The sequence below is a fragment of the Triturus cristatus genome, chromosome 6, assembly GCF_964204655.1.
Source record: "Triturus cristatus chromosome 6, aTriCri1.1, whole genome shotgun sequence".
Lineage (NCBI taxonomy): Eukaryota > Metazoa > Chordata > Amphibia > Caudata > Salamandridae > Triturus > Triturus cristatus.
The window spans coordinates 798,091,643-798,109,460 of record NC_140589.1 but is presented as its reverse complement, the minus strand read 5'-3'; positions in this window follow the sequence as shown (position 1 = coordinate 798,109,460).

Below are 17,818 nucleotides of genomic sequence, written 5' to 3'. Positions count from 1 at the left end.
GAATGAAGCATAGATGGAAGAAATACTGAGACGGGGCGGAGTCAGGGCCTGCTTTAGGGCAGAGCGAAAGGTGCGGCTGCACTGGGGTCTGACCTGTGGAGGGGGCGCTGCCCTCAGAAGGTGGGGGAGCACTGTGTTTAGCAATAACTTATGATTGGAGAGATGAGGGGCACTTTTGCCCGGTGGTAGTGAGAAAATCCGTGGAGGTGGTCATGGGGTGTGTTGGCGCCAAAAATGATTGTCGCACTGGGCGCCACCAGGGCTAACGCTGGCCCTGGGTGGAGTCTTTGCATTCAGATCTCCATTTCCACTGGGACAAGCTGCTGTATTTGGTGTAGGCTCAGAAAAATGCTGTTCAACAACACGTTCATTACTACACAGCTGGTTTAATTCACTATCTGGGTTTAATTGCTCAAGGTCTGTTTATACAAGGAGTGTCTGCGTTGCTGCCAGCATGCAGCATCTGTTAAATGTTTATTGCATGTTTATGGTATGTTGCTTCAAACATGAACTTCAGCCACGAGGGTGTGGCGGGAGGATTTTCTCATCAGATTGTGTAAACAGGACCTTGAACATGTCTTCTAGGCTTTCCTCGTGTCGTCCTTTAGATCGACGTGGTGCACTGGCAGTTTCTTTCACTCAAGGGATAGTTTTGTTGTCGATTTCACTATACATTTATGACTGACAGAGAAACGGCTGGATTATTGGGGCAATTTGGCAAATCGTGGTAATTCGGCACGCCGTTTCCCAGGCATATGATTTTATTGTCTGAGATAACATTTTCTGTCTTGTTATCTCTCTGAAGCGGAATTCAAATGAGGTAGTTGCTTACATTTTCTTCTCCATTTTCCCCTTTTTATGAAACAGCTAAATAGTTCGCTTTTCCTCGTGATGGTTGTGATGTGAGGGATGCGTCCTCTGTGAAGCAAAAGAAGTTGTTTTCAAAAATTACTTGGATGATGCATAATTGAGCGTGATTCTTATAACTTGTATGCTAATACTCTGGCACCTTATACACTGCAGAGATTTCACAGGCGCCCCTGGCATTGTTTCATATCTTGTCAGTACCTTGCTGTGTTTTTGTAACGAGCTGTGTTTTTGTAATGATGTGGAATCTTGCTGTTGGTAGACTTGGTACTTTTTTCTGGCCCTGGTCTTGAGACCTGGACACTCATTATGTGCGGCAGTTCTTTACGATCCCTTGGCCCGCATATTTACAAGCCCCTATCGCCACGGAATGTCAATTTCTTTGACACTCCAGTGGCGTAGCATAATTTTCAATATTTACAAGGTGGCACTAAGCCACTTAGCGTGGCTTAACGCCACCTTGTTAATATGCCTCTTTCCGCCGCAGTCCTCTGCGGCAAAAGAGCGTGCAGTGGGTGTTGCTGTGGGCGTTACATCGCAACACCCATTGCTTTTTAGGTCTGCGCTGGTCTGGCGAGACTTATTGAGAGGGCTCCAAAAAGTGCTACTAGGCCAGCCTAGAGCTACAGTGCATGTGCGAGGGGGTGCGCGCCGCGCTTTACCGCGAATACTTTCACTTTCGCGGCCGCACTCCCGCTTTGATGTTTGATCGTGATCGCAAACGCGATCACTTTCACTTTCGCGGCCGCACGGCCGCTTGGCATATCCAATAGGTCTCGCTTTTGGGACCTTATAAGTATTTAGTTATGCAACTGTTGCATTGCTAAACACTTATGAGGTCCCAAAGGCGAGACCTATTGACTAAGACAATGCTTGTTGATACTGCCCCAGATTTACAAGGATGGGTAAATCTGAGGCAGCACCATAAACTAACGCCATGCAAGAGTAGGCATTGGAATGGCACAAGAGGAAAATATGCTTTTATTTCCCCTTGTTTTTGCTTCTTCTACGTGTGCTGCAGTCTGCAGCAGACATAGAAAGAGAAAAAACCCATTAATGATTGTTCATGTGCAGGAAGGTGCCCTTCCGGCAGATAAACAATCATGAAATAAAATGACAATTTTTCCCTCGGGAGCACACCCACCCCATCAGTCCACGCACGGAACCTAGGCATCATCCTCAACTCCTTTCTATCCATGAACCACCAGATTAACTCCGTTGACTCCACCAGCTTCAACTGCCTCCGCAACCTCTGCAAGACTTTCAAATGGATCCCACCAAATGCAATAAAAACGTCACTTATGCACTCATAACAAGCAGACTGGATTACGGCAACACACTCTATGCCAGAATCAACAGAAATCTCCTGCACAAGCTCCAAACCATCCAGAACATCGCGGCCAGACTCGTCCTCAGAACTCCACGGCATGAACACATGACTCAACACCTACGAGACCTCCTTTGGCTCCCCGTCGAGAAGAAAGTAACCTTCAAACTACTCACCCACCCCTACAAATCCCACCACAACATCGGACCCAAATACCTCAACGAGAGTCTCCTTCCACGTACCCAAAAGGAACCTCCGCTCTGCTGACCTCGCCCTGGCAGAAACCCCACGCATCCGCAGAAACAGAGCAGGCGGAAGAGCCTTCTCCTACATCACAGCCAAGACCTGGAACAAGCTCCCTGTCAACATCAGCCACTCCCCCAACCTACATACCTTTAGGAAGAACCTCAAGACCTGGCTCTTTGACTAAACCGGAGCTGCATCCCCTTCCCCCCAGCGCATTGAGACCCTCACGGGTGAGTAGCGCGCTCTATAAAACCCTGATTGATTGATTGATTGATTGACAATTTGCTACTTCTATGTGTGCTGCAGAATACAGCACACATAGAAGTAACAAACAGCCATTATGGACTGTTTAAGTGCAGGAAGGGACACCTTCCTGCACATAAACAATCATCCCTGCAACGCAGGCACCCTTGCTCTATGGTGGAAGGGTGCCTGCGTTGGCGCTAGGCAGCTACTTTCAGCACTTGCACTAGAGAAAACAAAGGTGTGCCCCATATTGCTGTAGATACAGCGCATCCCTGCATCTTGGAAATACACTGCATCTAGATAATCCTGTCTTGAATGTCCATTCCTCTAGAAGTGGAGCACCGAGCAACGGTCTGAAAACACTTCTACTGCCACTGCTGTTCTGATGCTAGCACAAGCTTGCTTTGCAATGAAAACATCTCATTGTTGAAACCTTATGTGCGGTCCTAGTCTACACTGAGGGAAGACTCATTGGGTGCCCCCCTAGCAGGCCATTACCATGTGATGGGGTAATGCAATATAGCCTCTGATTCATTTCTTGCCTCCTGCCCTAAAACTCCTCAGCACTTTGAAACTGTACACAACCGCTCCAACTTAACCAGTGTAAAAAACTATTTGTAGCAGCTGGCCATTGAAAATATTAGTGCATATTTGTGCCAACCGATTGAAAATGTGCTTGACACTGGTGCAAGTTACATTGAATACAGATTCAAGTAGATCCCCCTCATAGTGGCCTTTAGTCCTAATTGATATTTTATACAAATTTCTATACCATGTAGCCCAAAGGCGGTGAACCCGATAGACAAATGTTTGTAGTATATAAAAAAAACGTATAAAAATAAAAGGAAAAAAAAATGCATTTCCCTGTATTAAGGTATTTGGCGGGAACGTTGAAGACAAATTGGTGTTAAAGACGATGGTATAAATCATTGATTACAATTGTGAAGAGGTTTGGACAGTTGGATCAGAAATTTTGCAATGCAGTGGATCAGTAAAAATGTCTGCCAACGCAATCGCCGGATATTATTAGATCTATTATTAACCCAATGCCAGATTCCTAATTACTCCCGCAGTCTAATAGTCCCAACTCAATTTGAAGACCTTGCTTTGGCTCTAATGCCTCTAAATCCGATGTAAAAGTTACAGTGAATGCTACAGAGGATCCATCTGAAATACAAAAATAGCTGTGGACTCTACAAAAAAATGCAACCATCTGGAGTTGAAAAAAATATTTTGGGTATTGGAGTTTATTTCTGTTTTAAATTTTCACAGATTTATTAATACAACAGTCATCGCTTCAATTAATAAATACTTTGTCTCTAGAATGACGTCACAAATGCAAATACTGTCTTTATGAACAGAACGGCAGCATACAATTCAGCCTACAACCCCAGTTGCAATGCAGGACAGGCCTTACATTTGAAACTGAATCACTAAAAGCTTCCAAACTCTAAACGTTACTAAATTTGTAACATGACATATCTGTGGAATTGTGACCAACACAATAGATATTGAAATCTGTAAAACACAGCAAGAATACGCTTTAATAATTGTAAGATCTGTCATATTAATTCACACTTATGTTTGTACCACACATGTCAGTTTGTGATGTATTTTTGTTTTGGGCATACCATTCTTTTATTTTTGTGTGGTCTTGCTCTTTTATAAGTTTGCAATTGCATGAAAGAGTGATTGGACACATCCGTTAAGGATTCAATACATTATTTTTGTATAGGAATTATCCTGACACAAGCATGAAGTGATGGTAATATGTTAAATAGTTTTATGGATTTATAGTCGACTGGAGGCATTTGTATATTCGGTTTAATTGGTTACAAAGTCTACATCTACACTCCTCATCATTGACAGTTTCAACACCATGACGTGTGCCCAAGATCTGCCAATAAAGTAAAATGATATAACTCTTTTGAATTTGACTCCTATTTGGAATTGTGAGGAAGTTGAGGACCTGAAATGACCATATGCCTTCTTGTATAAAATCTTATAAAACATTCTGTTCTAAATTTGGAAATGGCTGCTTTTACCTGAATGTTTTTTGTCATTCCGAGAACATGAAAGATTTCTAGATCCTGGAAGATACAGCAAGAACATAATATAATTTATCAATATAAATGTATTTTTTTTTTTAAAGAAAAAAGAATTGTAATCTATCCCTCAGTGTAACACTATTGGTGGGTGTAGATGTTGCTGGATGCAGGATCCTCATATCAACACAACTGTTTCTCCCACAGGCTCTTTTGCCTATTTGGAAAGTCACTAGAGCAGTCATTGAGCAAAGGGTGGTTGAAAAAGCTGTACTGTCCTCACTTGTGAGTTGCAAGATTCATTTGCTCATTGCACACAGTTCCTAACAGGGATGACATTTCTGTACTCAGAATTATTTGGAGACTTTTGTTGTTCATATTTGCCGCAACACAGTCACAAGATTACTACCATGACCATCTTCAGAGAAAACACAGCAGAAATTCAGGATCAGCACCCACATGTCCATTAGAAGTAAAGGCTCAGGGACTTAATTTGGACCTTTTATGTGGCTGTACACCATTCCGCCAGGTCAGCGGAGGAATATACTGCACTGATTCAGTAAATTACAGACTGACATATTTAGAGTTCTCTGCAAGCTGCTCGAGATCTGTATGCCTTCTCAGGAGTCCCCACTATGGAGGCTCCTCATAAGGCAATGAATCTATGCTGTACAGGTGCCATGTTCAATGGACCCTCATCACAACTTTTTTTTTCCCACTGAAAGCCGACGTTTGGCCTTGAAAACCAAAAAATAATGGCTCTGACGTGCTGGGATTTTATTCATATTTCCTGTTTGGGACCACCTGTTAAAGACAGAAACAATGACGGTGGAACATCTGCTCTCAATAGGGCTGGTGGTTTGAAGTCAACGACTGACTGCACAATGTCAGGTTGACTGTGGATCTGGTGGCAGAAACATAGAGGTACCCCTGACTCTAAATTCAACAAGGGAACTACAAGTTTGGTGGACAGGATATTGTACCACATGTGCGGTGAGTACCCTGTCCTTCAAACTATAAATGAGCTCCAAACTGCAAAACTAGAGTAACTAGTACCAATGATAAATGCACCCCTCTTGTTATCCTTCTCCAATAACTGACCTATTTATCACAAGGCTTTGCAAAAGATCTTCTAGCCAGGATCTACAAAATCTTTCATACCCTTTGGAATTGTGTCCCCAAATTACCTCACAGTTGGGAATAACTATGGGGCTGTTTATGAGTCTGGCAGTCCATCAGTGAAGGTGCGGTGGCAGTTGGGGACCACTGCACTGGTGGTCCGACCGCCATATTACGGTGGATGGATCGCCATGGGACCACTGCATCCACCTGGGATCCGTGATCCCTGGTTGTGGGGTGGCAGTCTGAGGGCCACAACATGCTAGAAGTGCCAATGTGGCACCACCAAGCATATTACGAGTTTCGTCACAACCAGCGGTCTCATGTCAGTGATCACACCATGAAATTGCTGGTGGTGAGGAAACCTAGGGGCCCCCTGGTACCTCAGGGTCTAGGGATGAATGCTGATGTGCCCCCCATCTGCATGCACCCACAGTTCCAGCACACCATGGATTTTACAGTCCATGCCTTGCTGGAATGCCCTGCGGTGAGCTCATGGAACTGCTTTTCTAAGGCTCTCCTATGAGCCTTTGAAAGGCAGCCCTGTGGGTACGCTGCCACCGGACCGCACACCCAGATTACAACTTGTAATCTGGTGGACGGTCAGCTTTGGCGGTGTGGGAGTGGGGCAGTGGATTGCGCCCCACTCATTCAGCACCGAAGTCGTAATCAAGCCCTAATTTTTCAAAGATAAACATGCCTTCCGAGTAAAAATGCATTAGTAATGGTTTAAAATTTAGTGTCAAGCACTTTTACATTTTTTGCAGATATTAGATTATATACTCTATTCTCATCATTCAAATCATATACAGTTTGTTATACTTGGCATTTGAATTTCGTTTCATTTTTTGGTACAAGGTCAGATGAATTTTCTTGTTGGGTTTCTTTTCTGTTTTTACACACTTCAAGAGCTGTAATCAAGTTAGTCCTATCATCATTTTTGACATTGTTGTCTAAATTGACAATGGTGTATTAGTGTATGTGTTAGAAGAGAGATAAAATGAGTCTTGCCTTAAATTGGATTGACGTAAACAAAAAAGTGAGGGGTGAAATCCTTGAAGAATCTCAGGCACTGTATTTTGCACACCATGCAACCTCAGATTAGACTCACCATATGAAATTCAGCCTTGGTTGTGCTCCAGAAGAAACAGTCCAGCCCGAACTTCCAAACCAAACATGGGTCGGCTGTTTGGGGATCTTCTACTGTAACTCATTTTGTAATAAATACCAGACATCTAAACAAATAAATATATTTAAAATCACAATCTGGAACTGTGAACTATTTCTGCTATCATTTCAAACTATCTTTTTCTTGATTTTTATTGGTCAGCTTCTGTAGGCTTGCCTCCTCTTTGTGTGCCTGTCACTCCCTTGACTCGCCGACACATTACTTGTGTCCTTCCACAGTGCATTACTTCAGCTCTAGTTTAAAAATTTTGTTTAAGCACTCTATGAGTGCATGTGTTTTTTAACTGTCTCCCTCATGTACTTCTCCTCCTTCTTGTTCTTTTAACAGAAACCCTCCATTGTCTTTCTGTATGCCCATAATTTAGCACAATTTAAAAAAATCATAATACAGGACACATTTACCAATCAAAGACAGGAAGAGCTGAAAGTGCACTTTGCACTCGTTAGATGCAGTGACACATAAAAATGAGACAAGAATTGTAGAACCCTAAAAGCATGCTTTAAAATGCAAGATGAACTCTACATACAAAGTAATTCTAATACACATAAATGAGTTGCATTAATAAGTGTTTCTTCTGAAAATTTTGTTTATGAACACTTATTGATGGAATTATACTATTAATAAGTAGCCTAGTATTTCTAATGTTTTCTGTTTGAATGCACCATTTAGAAAACTCGGTTCAAAAACATGTAGAAACTAGAAACAATCTTGAAAATTTGCATAGTAATATTAGAGATTCTATAGATTATGAAACAAATTTTGTGATGTGAAATTAGAAAATCTAATACTTATATGAATGTTGGGAAAAAATTGTGGTAGTAGGTTATTTCTAATGTTAGCTATCTTCGTGTAATAATCTCTTGTGAAAGTTTTACATATTTTCTATTTGATTTGACTTAATTGCATTATATTTGATGTTGGTTTAGATTTTGTTTCATTTAAAATTTGTGATGCTAACTTAAAGGCTTTTTCAAAAATGCTTTTTCTCTAATGCTGACCTTTTCTCCTATTTAATACAATAGACCACTTACCACAAGTGAAAGGTTGCTTTGTTTTTCCTGTACAGTGTACTCCCCGACATTCCTGAATGCTTCTTCAATGTTCACAGTAAAATATTCCTGTGGACACAGGATTTCTGCTAGTGCTGTAGATGATAACTGATTTCAGCTAGTGCTATAGATGATAACTTTGTATCGCTTTCCCACCGAAGTTAGGCCTATGTGGGCTCTCAATCTTTTGTTTCTCATGACCAGCGTAGGAAAGAATTTCACTATTGCAAGTGTCATGGGTGACATTACGTGAAGCTGAACATATGATAGTCTTTCAATGGTGGTGTGATGCTGCATTACAGGTACACTGCTAGAGACTTTATAAAAGAGGAAACCCCAAAGGTGGGGCAACGCCATTTTGATTTTTCGTACTCTGAGACCTGCTATGCTGATCAATTTTTGAGAACTTTTCCCTACTTTGAACTGCCTTGCTGATGCGACAGTCGGCAGCTGATGGACTGGAACCTTCTTTGCAAACCATTTCCCTTTTTCATTTCATTTTTTACCTAGTTCTATGCAAATGGACTTGCCCTTAAATGGACTTTACATCTGAACCTTTACCCCTTGTTTGCAGGATTTGAGCTGTAAGACAATGAACTATCCTACTGCCATAATTGTGGTGGGACCCTGTAACTCTGAAAACTGATTCTGATAATAACCCTCGGATAAAGCCTGCTTAAAAGTTTGGGCTGTTATACAACCTGTGATATTCTTAGCTGAACTTCTCAAAAGATTGCTTGTAGCAATGAACTTTGAATCTTTAATAGAAAACCCAAATTAATAAAATATCTGGCTGAGTCTATTATTGAGTTCTGTTGCTCTTTCATTCAAACTATGCTGTTTACTAATGAATTATTTGTGTTGTAGAGAGAAACAGTGAGCTCTGTCAGAACATTAGTGTTACTTCTTTTGTTTTGTGTTGCTGTTGCAGAGCTTTTGGTCTATATAGTCCAAACTCGACTTAACTTCTTCAGGAGGTTTGGTCTTCCCATTTCTATTCTTTATTTCTACAGCATGGTTTTTAGAGTGATGTACCTAAATCTGATCTCAAATTTGTGAGTTGGCTGTCAATTGATGATCCTTATTGGACAGATAACGTGGTTTTTGGCTACCCTAATTTCCACCCCGCCTATCGGCTGAGAAAGATTTCTCAGTGGATCAGTGCGTCTGTGGTAAATGGAAGTGCTGTGGATTGTATAATCGTAAAGGGCCCAGTACCGTTAGAGTAGTAAGAATAGTAGGCATATAATGATAAACCTTTACCACGCTTGCACTGCAACACCCACTACTACTCCCTCCCACTCTCTTTTGTCAATGTGCTTGTCGCCAATCCTTCCCGCCCTCTGTTGTCTGTCTACTTACCACCAGCCCCTCCCATGCACCCACTGTTATCCATGGGCTCCTCATCCACGTTCTTGTCTCCCCCCTCCGTGTTGGATCCTACCCTCCCTCTGTGTTGACTTCCTCTGTATTGCCTCCCACCCTCACTACTTCATTGTTACCTACCATCCTCTCCCTGTGTGTTGCCTATCGACCTCCCTCCCTCTCTCTGTGGTGTCTTCTTCCCTCCCTCCATGTTGTTTTCCTCTGATGGCCACATCATAGCACTTTTATTTTATTTCTCCCCTCACCCGTGTCATTGTCTTCTGCCCTCCTTCCCTCCATGTTACCTCCTGCCCTCTGTGTTACCTTGGGGGAGCAATAAAACAAAAAGCACTATGATGTGGACAGAACTGGCCACTTTATGGTGCTTTTTAGAATTACTTTCAGCCATGCTACACAGCAGATGTGCTGCTGTACAACATGGCTACAAAACATTGGCAAAGCCAATAGCTCTAGTAGATGAGACTAATTTGCTTTGGCAGTTATTGTTTCAAAAGAAACCAGTGTAATATCTTTCTTTCAAGTGATAGTCTTTCCCATGTTTTAGGTTGTATATTAAATTAAGCCTGGCATCTTATTCTACTTGGTTTCAGCAATAACAATTGCGTGGTGGTGAAGTGAGAGACAAGCTCACAGAAAATACACGGTCAGAGAGATTTCTCTACAGAACCCACCTAAAGACACATCAGAATATGAGAGTCTCTCAAATCCAGAAAAGACCCAGCTATGGTTTCTTCAATCAGTGGAATCACCAGTCACATAATTCAACATGCCATCTTAACTGATGTCACACAAGAACCTGAACGTTATACCATTTCCAGACAGCTCTATGAACATTGGGGCCTATGCATTAACTGCATTTTTTAGTATGTTTAGTGGTGCAACAATGGTACTACTCACATACTACAAAATTATATTCACAATATTATGAGCAGATCCTCTCCTATCTTTTATTGCAGAGATCTCCGTTCCGATTGCAGAGATTTCCACACATGTATGCCTGCATTTTAGTAGTAAATGTGGGAGGAACAGGGGACAGTGGTTGGCAAATTGGACGTACTTACTACCAAATGCTATCAGCTTAGTTAAGGATAAGGAGGGCTCAAGGGAGGATTTAGGAGGGGTTTAGGTATGGACATCCACTCACTCAAAAAACAGTAAGGCAATTGCAATTCACAAACTGCACTTCTAAAGTTACTACAGCTAAAACGTCTCCAAAACTGTCATAAATGTACTCCAGCTCAGATATGGAGGAAGTCCAATACCACACATGGGCAAACACTGGTACAGCAATACTCACCTAAAGAGAACAAGCACTGACAAAGCCAAAAGGTCTGATTTAGATCTCAATGGACGGGTTACTCTGTCACAACTGTGATGGATATCCCCTCCTCTGAAATATAAATCCCATAGGATTCAGTGGGATTTACATTTCAGCGTACAGGATATCCCTCACCATGTGTCTTTAATATGGCAAAATGTAATTCATTATACATTTATTAAAATAATTAGGATGTATTATGTTTTAGGTGTCATGTGTAATGTCCTTTCACCGCTGTTAGCTCTGGCATGTAATGTTGCACCAATTTGTCAATCATAGGATTCAAGAGTTAATCCATACAGAGAAAAAGGGGCTTCAGGTTATCCTTCTTCAATGTTTGACTTTAGACATTGTTAAACACATCTTGGTCCATCCAACTATTACATTGTTTTCTCATTTCTTTCCATTAGCTTAGATGTGTCCTTTTGCTTTTTTGTGAAATGCATTAAGAACTTTTTTCTATCTAGAAAACAGACTCTGTCATCACACATTTAATTCTTTATGCCATTCATTTACACAAAGCAATGTTGTGTTCTGCAAAGCAGAAGGAATTTTTACTTGCTTTTTTCACCAGTGGACTAACAGACATTAGTCTCTACAAAACCCAAAGATGTAAAAGTCCAGTCCTTCTTTTACCTAGAGTACCTAGAGTAATATGAGTGGCAACAAAGCCAAGACCAGGAAAGGTGCAGTTTTACTATACAGTTTACATAATGCCCTCTAAGGAGAATACAATTGGTTCAGACATCAAGTTGCACTAGCTAGCCAAAGGATGCCCTTACAGAAGAATACAATGGAGATGAAATGCTGAAGTTGTAATATACCTCCAATACACGCCCTCACAGAAGAGTTCAATGGAGACGGAGATGAAAAGCTTCTGTTGCCATATAGTACCAGAACAGAAGAGTGCGATGGAGATGGAAAGCTCTTTGCTCTAAAATTCCAACAGAGGTTCTCAAAACAGAGTGCAAATGAGGTGGAAAGCTGCAGGTGTGCTATAGAATCAATAGTGATTGGAAAGCTGCAATTGCACTATAATACCATTAGAGGTCCTCACAAAAGACAACAATAGAGACAGAGAGCTTGTTGCATAATACTACCAACAGAGGTCCTCACAGAAGAGTAGAATTACGTCATCATCCATCCTGGGTGTCTGTTATACTTTGGAAGAGAGAGTTATGCAAAAGACAGACAGTGCTGACATATTGAGAAAATACATACAACAGTGCTTTGTACCTAGGCTCAGGTTTTCCTCAGACAAGTGCAATAAACCAACATATTACCTCTGCAAGATCATATTTGCCATTTGCCATGAACTGTCTTCCACCATTAATATGTTCCTTTCTTTTTGGGATTACGATGTATACCCAAATGGAGAATGTCAAATGGGCAACTATTCCAGAATGACTGTAACATCCTGGAATTTTTGCACACAGTGAATATACGTGACTGCAACACCAGTACATCGGAAATAGGCGCAGGAACTGTAAAGCTGCTGCAGTTCCCCAAGTTGTTACTAGAATCCCCTCTCAAGTCAGATACAAATGCTTGAAATGTTAATTACCAAGGTTGACGGGTGTGACTTCTACCTAGAAAATTGCAATTGCACTCTTGTTATTCAAATGCCTTGTGCTAATTTTTCTAAAGGATTAATAAATATACCAAAGCTGGCTGGTAGTGATGAATCAATATTAAAACTTACAATAAATGTTTTTAGTGTTATGGAAATAGTTTGTGACACCCTGCTATTCTTGGGAACTAATAGTCTCTGGAGAATAGAAATGTCTAAAATGTTCTACTCCTGGTGAACTATTTTTTGGTGTATGTATACATGTTGGATTATTCTACCACCAGAGATCCTCAAAGAAGAGTCATATAATGTAGATGGAAAATGTGTTGCACTCTACTACCAAGAGAGGGCCTTGCAGAAAAGTCCAATGGAGAAGGAAAGTTGCAGTAGTTGTATACAACCAATAGAGGTTCTCACAAAAAAGTACTAAGGAGATTTTAGCATGGCCAGCACTAAATTGTAAACGTTTTTTGGCAAAGATCCCCAAAAAGTTTCCAATTTAGTGTTCACCATGCTAAAATCCCCTGCACTAATGTTTTCTCCTATTTGGGGGTCCTTTTTGATGATAACTTAAATTGGGGTCCATTAATTTTGAGGAAAAAGGGGGACCTGGCCCAGTTGAATGCGGCAATTTTTTATTTTGCCTCAAAAATAGGAAAAAAAAAATTGGGAGTCATGCTGAAGGTTTACCAAGCCAAAAGCATGGCCATAGCTAGCTATGGAAGCGAAATCTGGGGACACATGCCTGCGGATTCCCTCCAGGTGGCTGAGAATGATTTTTTGAAGCGCCTGTTTAGCGGTCCATGAGGAACTGATGTTCCCCTATTTAAGTGATGTCCTCGTGCTGCACCCCTTGGTGTTCTGGTTGAGGTGCTGGCTGAATAAAGAGTTAACTCTGAACCATGCAATTTTAAGAGAGTGTATGTCCCTCGATAATGCGTCCCGAATTACCTGGCTTAACTACATTAAAAGCAGCCTTGAAGGGGTAGGGCGCGTTGATTTATTCTGTAAGCCCGAATCCATTGCCAAGAAGGACGTGAAATTAATTAGGATGGCCTTCTTAACCTCAAGGAAATTGGACAGGGAGGCACGGGAGATGATGAAACCAAGTGTTCGTACGTTTTTAATGCTTAAAACAACTCCGACAACGGAACCTTAGCTTATGGGGTTTCTATCAATACATGAGAGGTTTGTACTAACTAGATTTCGGATGAACCTTTTTCACCTCCTGTTAGCCAGGCCCAAGGGCTACAGTAGAGGTCAAGTGCTAGCTCCCTGTGGCTGCGACGGACGGTCTCCACAGGACTTGCTGCATTTTATGTTTTTATGTAAGTTTTATGAAACCCCTTGAAGGTATTTTCTGGTTCCCATTTTAAAAAGAATGAAATTTACTCAGCCCCGTCCTCCCCTTATGTACCTTCAATTGTTGAAAGAGGACTGCATTAATTTTATAGTGGGGTTTTTAAAAGCTACTGTGAAATCCAGGGCCTGTATGGATGTTTAGACAACAGGAAGTTATGTTCTACGGGCACATTGCACTTTAGGTTCTGAATATTTTGGAAGGCTGGGTATTGGGTTTTACTTATGAATTGTGTATGTGTCTTACTTTTTTAAATTATGTTTTAATGTATCACTGTCTCTATGTACATGTAACCTTGCAACTTTTATGTTTCTCTGACGTGAAACCGAATAAAGTTTATTTGTATTGTATTGTATTGTACTAAGGAGATGGAAATGGAAAACTGAAGCTATGCTACACCACCAATAGAGGTCTTCACAGAAAAGTACAATGGATTTAAAGTGGAGTGGGCGTGGCTAGAAATTTGCACTCTTACTAGTCTAATGCCTTTAGTTCATTTTTCTAAAGAATAAACAAACATAACAAAGTTGTTGATAGTGATTAGTCCACATTGCAGCTTCCAATAAATGTCTTGAGTTTTATAGATATAATAAGAGGGTGGGGGCACACTGCCTTGACATCTCAGCACACAGTTCACTCAGATGCATTCTGGTAACACTTCCATAAAACTTAACCATGGTGCTGGAAATGCTGCTCAACAGTCTTTTCTTGTCACAGTACCACTCCTTGAGCACAGGTGAATCACCCAGCGCTCAACAGATTAACCAGCTCAAGGGAGACTTATCAAACAAAAACAGGGCAGGAACACACTGACTTGACATCCCAACACCCAGTTCACACAGATGCATTCTGGTAAATGCAGTGCATGGTAGCACTTACTTCGGGGACAGAGGCCTGAGAAGACTTTGAGCAGAATTTCTGGCACCTCTAAAACAAATTGCTACTCTCTACAGAAGAAGGACAACAATCCTGAAATATGTGTCTAGATATAAACAGCACAGCACCAACGATGGTGAAAATTACAGAATTTTACAGAAAACAGTGTTACCATGCACTGCATATACCATAAGGCATCTTAGCGAACTGAGTTCTGGGATGTGAGCTCTCCCTTCTTCCTTTGTTTGATAAGGCTCCCTTGAGCTAATGAGCTGATGTGCTGTAGTTGATCAAGCAGCACTCAGTGAGTAGTATGGAGCCCTGAGAAGACCTTGTGAGGCATTTCCAGTGCCTGTAAAAGAACGTGCTACTTTCTAGTGAAGAAGAACAGCAGCCCTGAAACACGTCTCTAGAGATACACAAAACCGGCTGCACCAACAATGGTAAGTACTAAAATCTTTTACTGAATTGAGTGCTACCATGCACTGTATTTACCATTATGCATCTACGCAAACTAAGTGCTGGGATGTGAGATAGTATGCTCCCTTCCTCTTTAGTTTTAGAGAAATAGTTGGATATACCCTAATATACATAAGGACTAGCACTCATGGGGAAATGCAAGTGTCTAAAAATGTTATCCATGGAGAATTATGTATTTGTACCTATTTCTATATCTATATATATATTCACTGAATAAAACATAGGTTTCAGGGGCGTTATAGTTAGGAATTAGCATTTAAAAAACCTTTGAAATTCACTGAAAAAACCATAGGTTTCAGGTATGTTATAGTTAGGAATTAGCATTTAAAAAACCTTATAAATTTACAGAAAAAAACATAGGTTTTATGGGTGTCATAGTTAGTTGGACATTTCACTTGTACAAAACCAGTGAAATTTCCCCGTTATAGTTAGTTCAGCTAACTATAACTCGCGCGCCCGTAATGCACTGCTGATGACGTCACATATTACATCACTCATGACATGGTAAGTGACATCACTCATGACATCACTGATGACATCTCAAATGACATCACCTATGATTTTTTCAGTGAATTTCAAAAGTTTTTTAAATGCTAATTCCTAACTATAACATATCTGAAACCTATGGTTTTTTCAGTGAATTTCAATGGTTTTTTAAATGATAATTTTTTTGATACTGTTTTTCTCCATTTTTTAAACTATTTATTTTTACATATTTTATTTTTTAAATACATTACATATTTTTAATAAACATTGAAAAAAAAATGTTTTAAAAAATATTGAAACTCTAATATTGTTTTATTGTATTTTATATTTTTTTAAATATATCTATAATATATTTTTATTGGGTTTTAAAAAAAAACAATTTTGGGAGTCGCACACCCAAAGCGTACCTTTCTCAATCACTGCGCAGAACTTGGCCGCCATTTTATGATTGTTGTGTAGGGTCCGCGTAGGGTGTGCGATGGGTGCGTATTTTCCTGCGCAATTGCTATGCGACCGGTACGCGACTCCAGGCGCATACGTGACACATATGTATTACTTTATGCGACGCTCACGCACTTGCGCGTGACGTCATATACGTGTTCGATGTGTTAGGAGTCGCACACCCAGCGCGTGCACACCAGGGGCTCATATAGCATTGTTTTTCCACACGGGGAGCTGCTAACATGGAGCTTCTCATGTGGAAAAGCATGTGGAAAAGCAAAATGGTTTGCATTTTGAAAGAGAGAGCAGGTTTCCCTGCTCTCTCTTTCAAAATCCAAACCAAGTTTGCTATGAAAGGGCGGGACAGCTCTCGCACTGCCATAGCAAACAGCAGTGTCCCGGGGGTGGGCACCCTGGGACACTGCAGGAGCCGGCCCTGGGGGTGGCGGTCCCCAGGGCCCTCGAGGGCTCTAGGAGGGGGGCAACATGGCCCCCCTCTACAACATACAAAGCCCCGGGGGGGTGGTGGTCCCCGGGGCTTGGGGGGCCTTTGAGCACCCCCAACCATTTTTGAGAAAGCCCCAGGGGGTAGCGGTCCCTGGGGCTGGGGAGACCTTTGAGCCCCCCACCCATCTATTTTCCTGGGGGGGTGGCGGTTGAGCCCCCCCACCCATTTATGTTGTAGCCCCGGAGGGTGGTGGTCCCCCATAAAATTTAAAACTTTTGCCCCCGGGATTTGGCCCCCCGGGGGCTAATTATTAAAGCCAGCGCTTCGTTTTATTTCTTTTTTTACGCAATGATTCGTGCACCCTGCGCGTATTTCGTAGTTTAAAAAAAAATATATATATATACGCCCCTGGGGGTCCTTGTGGGACCCCCTAAGCAGGTCTAGAGGGTCAAGGTACTTCTACCCTGTCCCTTTATGAGTTTTACACACTAGTTCCACTGATTTCTTCAGCCTCGGTTCTACCGAGGCACAAAATGGCTACCAACACTTCCTGGTTTGGAGTGTTGACAGACAGTTGACAGCCAATTAGCATGCAGCTCATGATCGGGATTCGCGGATCCAGCGCGGCCATAGATATGTATGTAATTTTGATTTTGATTTTCTCAGGAACTACTGAACGGATTAACACCATTTAAGGAAAAGGCACAACTCTGAACCAAGGTCTACTTTTGTGCCAAATTTGGTGTAATTCCGTTCAGCAGTTCGGGCTGTAGCTGCGACTAAAGGTCCCTATGGAAAATTGCATGGGGAAAACACGTTTTGGGACCCCCCTTTTTTCTCGGCCCCTGCTTGACAAATCACCCTGAGACTTTCAGGATAGGAGCGGACCGGAGCGGACCACGAGTTTTGAAAATTTCGCGAAGATTCGTCAACCGGCGCCAAAGTTATTCCAAATAGAATGTTGCGGATTTCCTAAGGATAATAGGTTCCACAGTTTAAGGGCCAAGTAGGCAAAGGACAAACCAGATCTTCTAGTTCTGTTGATTCTTGGAAGAGTGAGAAGGTCTAGCTTGGCTAACCAGAGTTCTCTGCTTGCCTTGGAAGGTTTTATAAGATGCTGAAGAATCTGTGGACCTGAATTATGTTTGCACGGTGCGGCATACATAGCGCCTTGAAGTGGACTCTTTTACTTATCAGCAGCTTGTGCAAGGTGGCAATGGCTGGGCAAGCTGACTGGGGTCTAGGTACACCCAGTAGCAAACGGGCTGCCACAATCTGCATGATTTGCAGCCTATTTATCACTGAGATAGGGCTGCCTAGAAACAGGGAATTGCCATAATCAAGGTGTGATAGAATCAGTCCCTG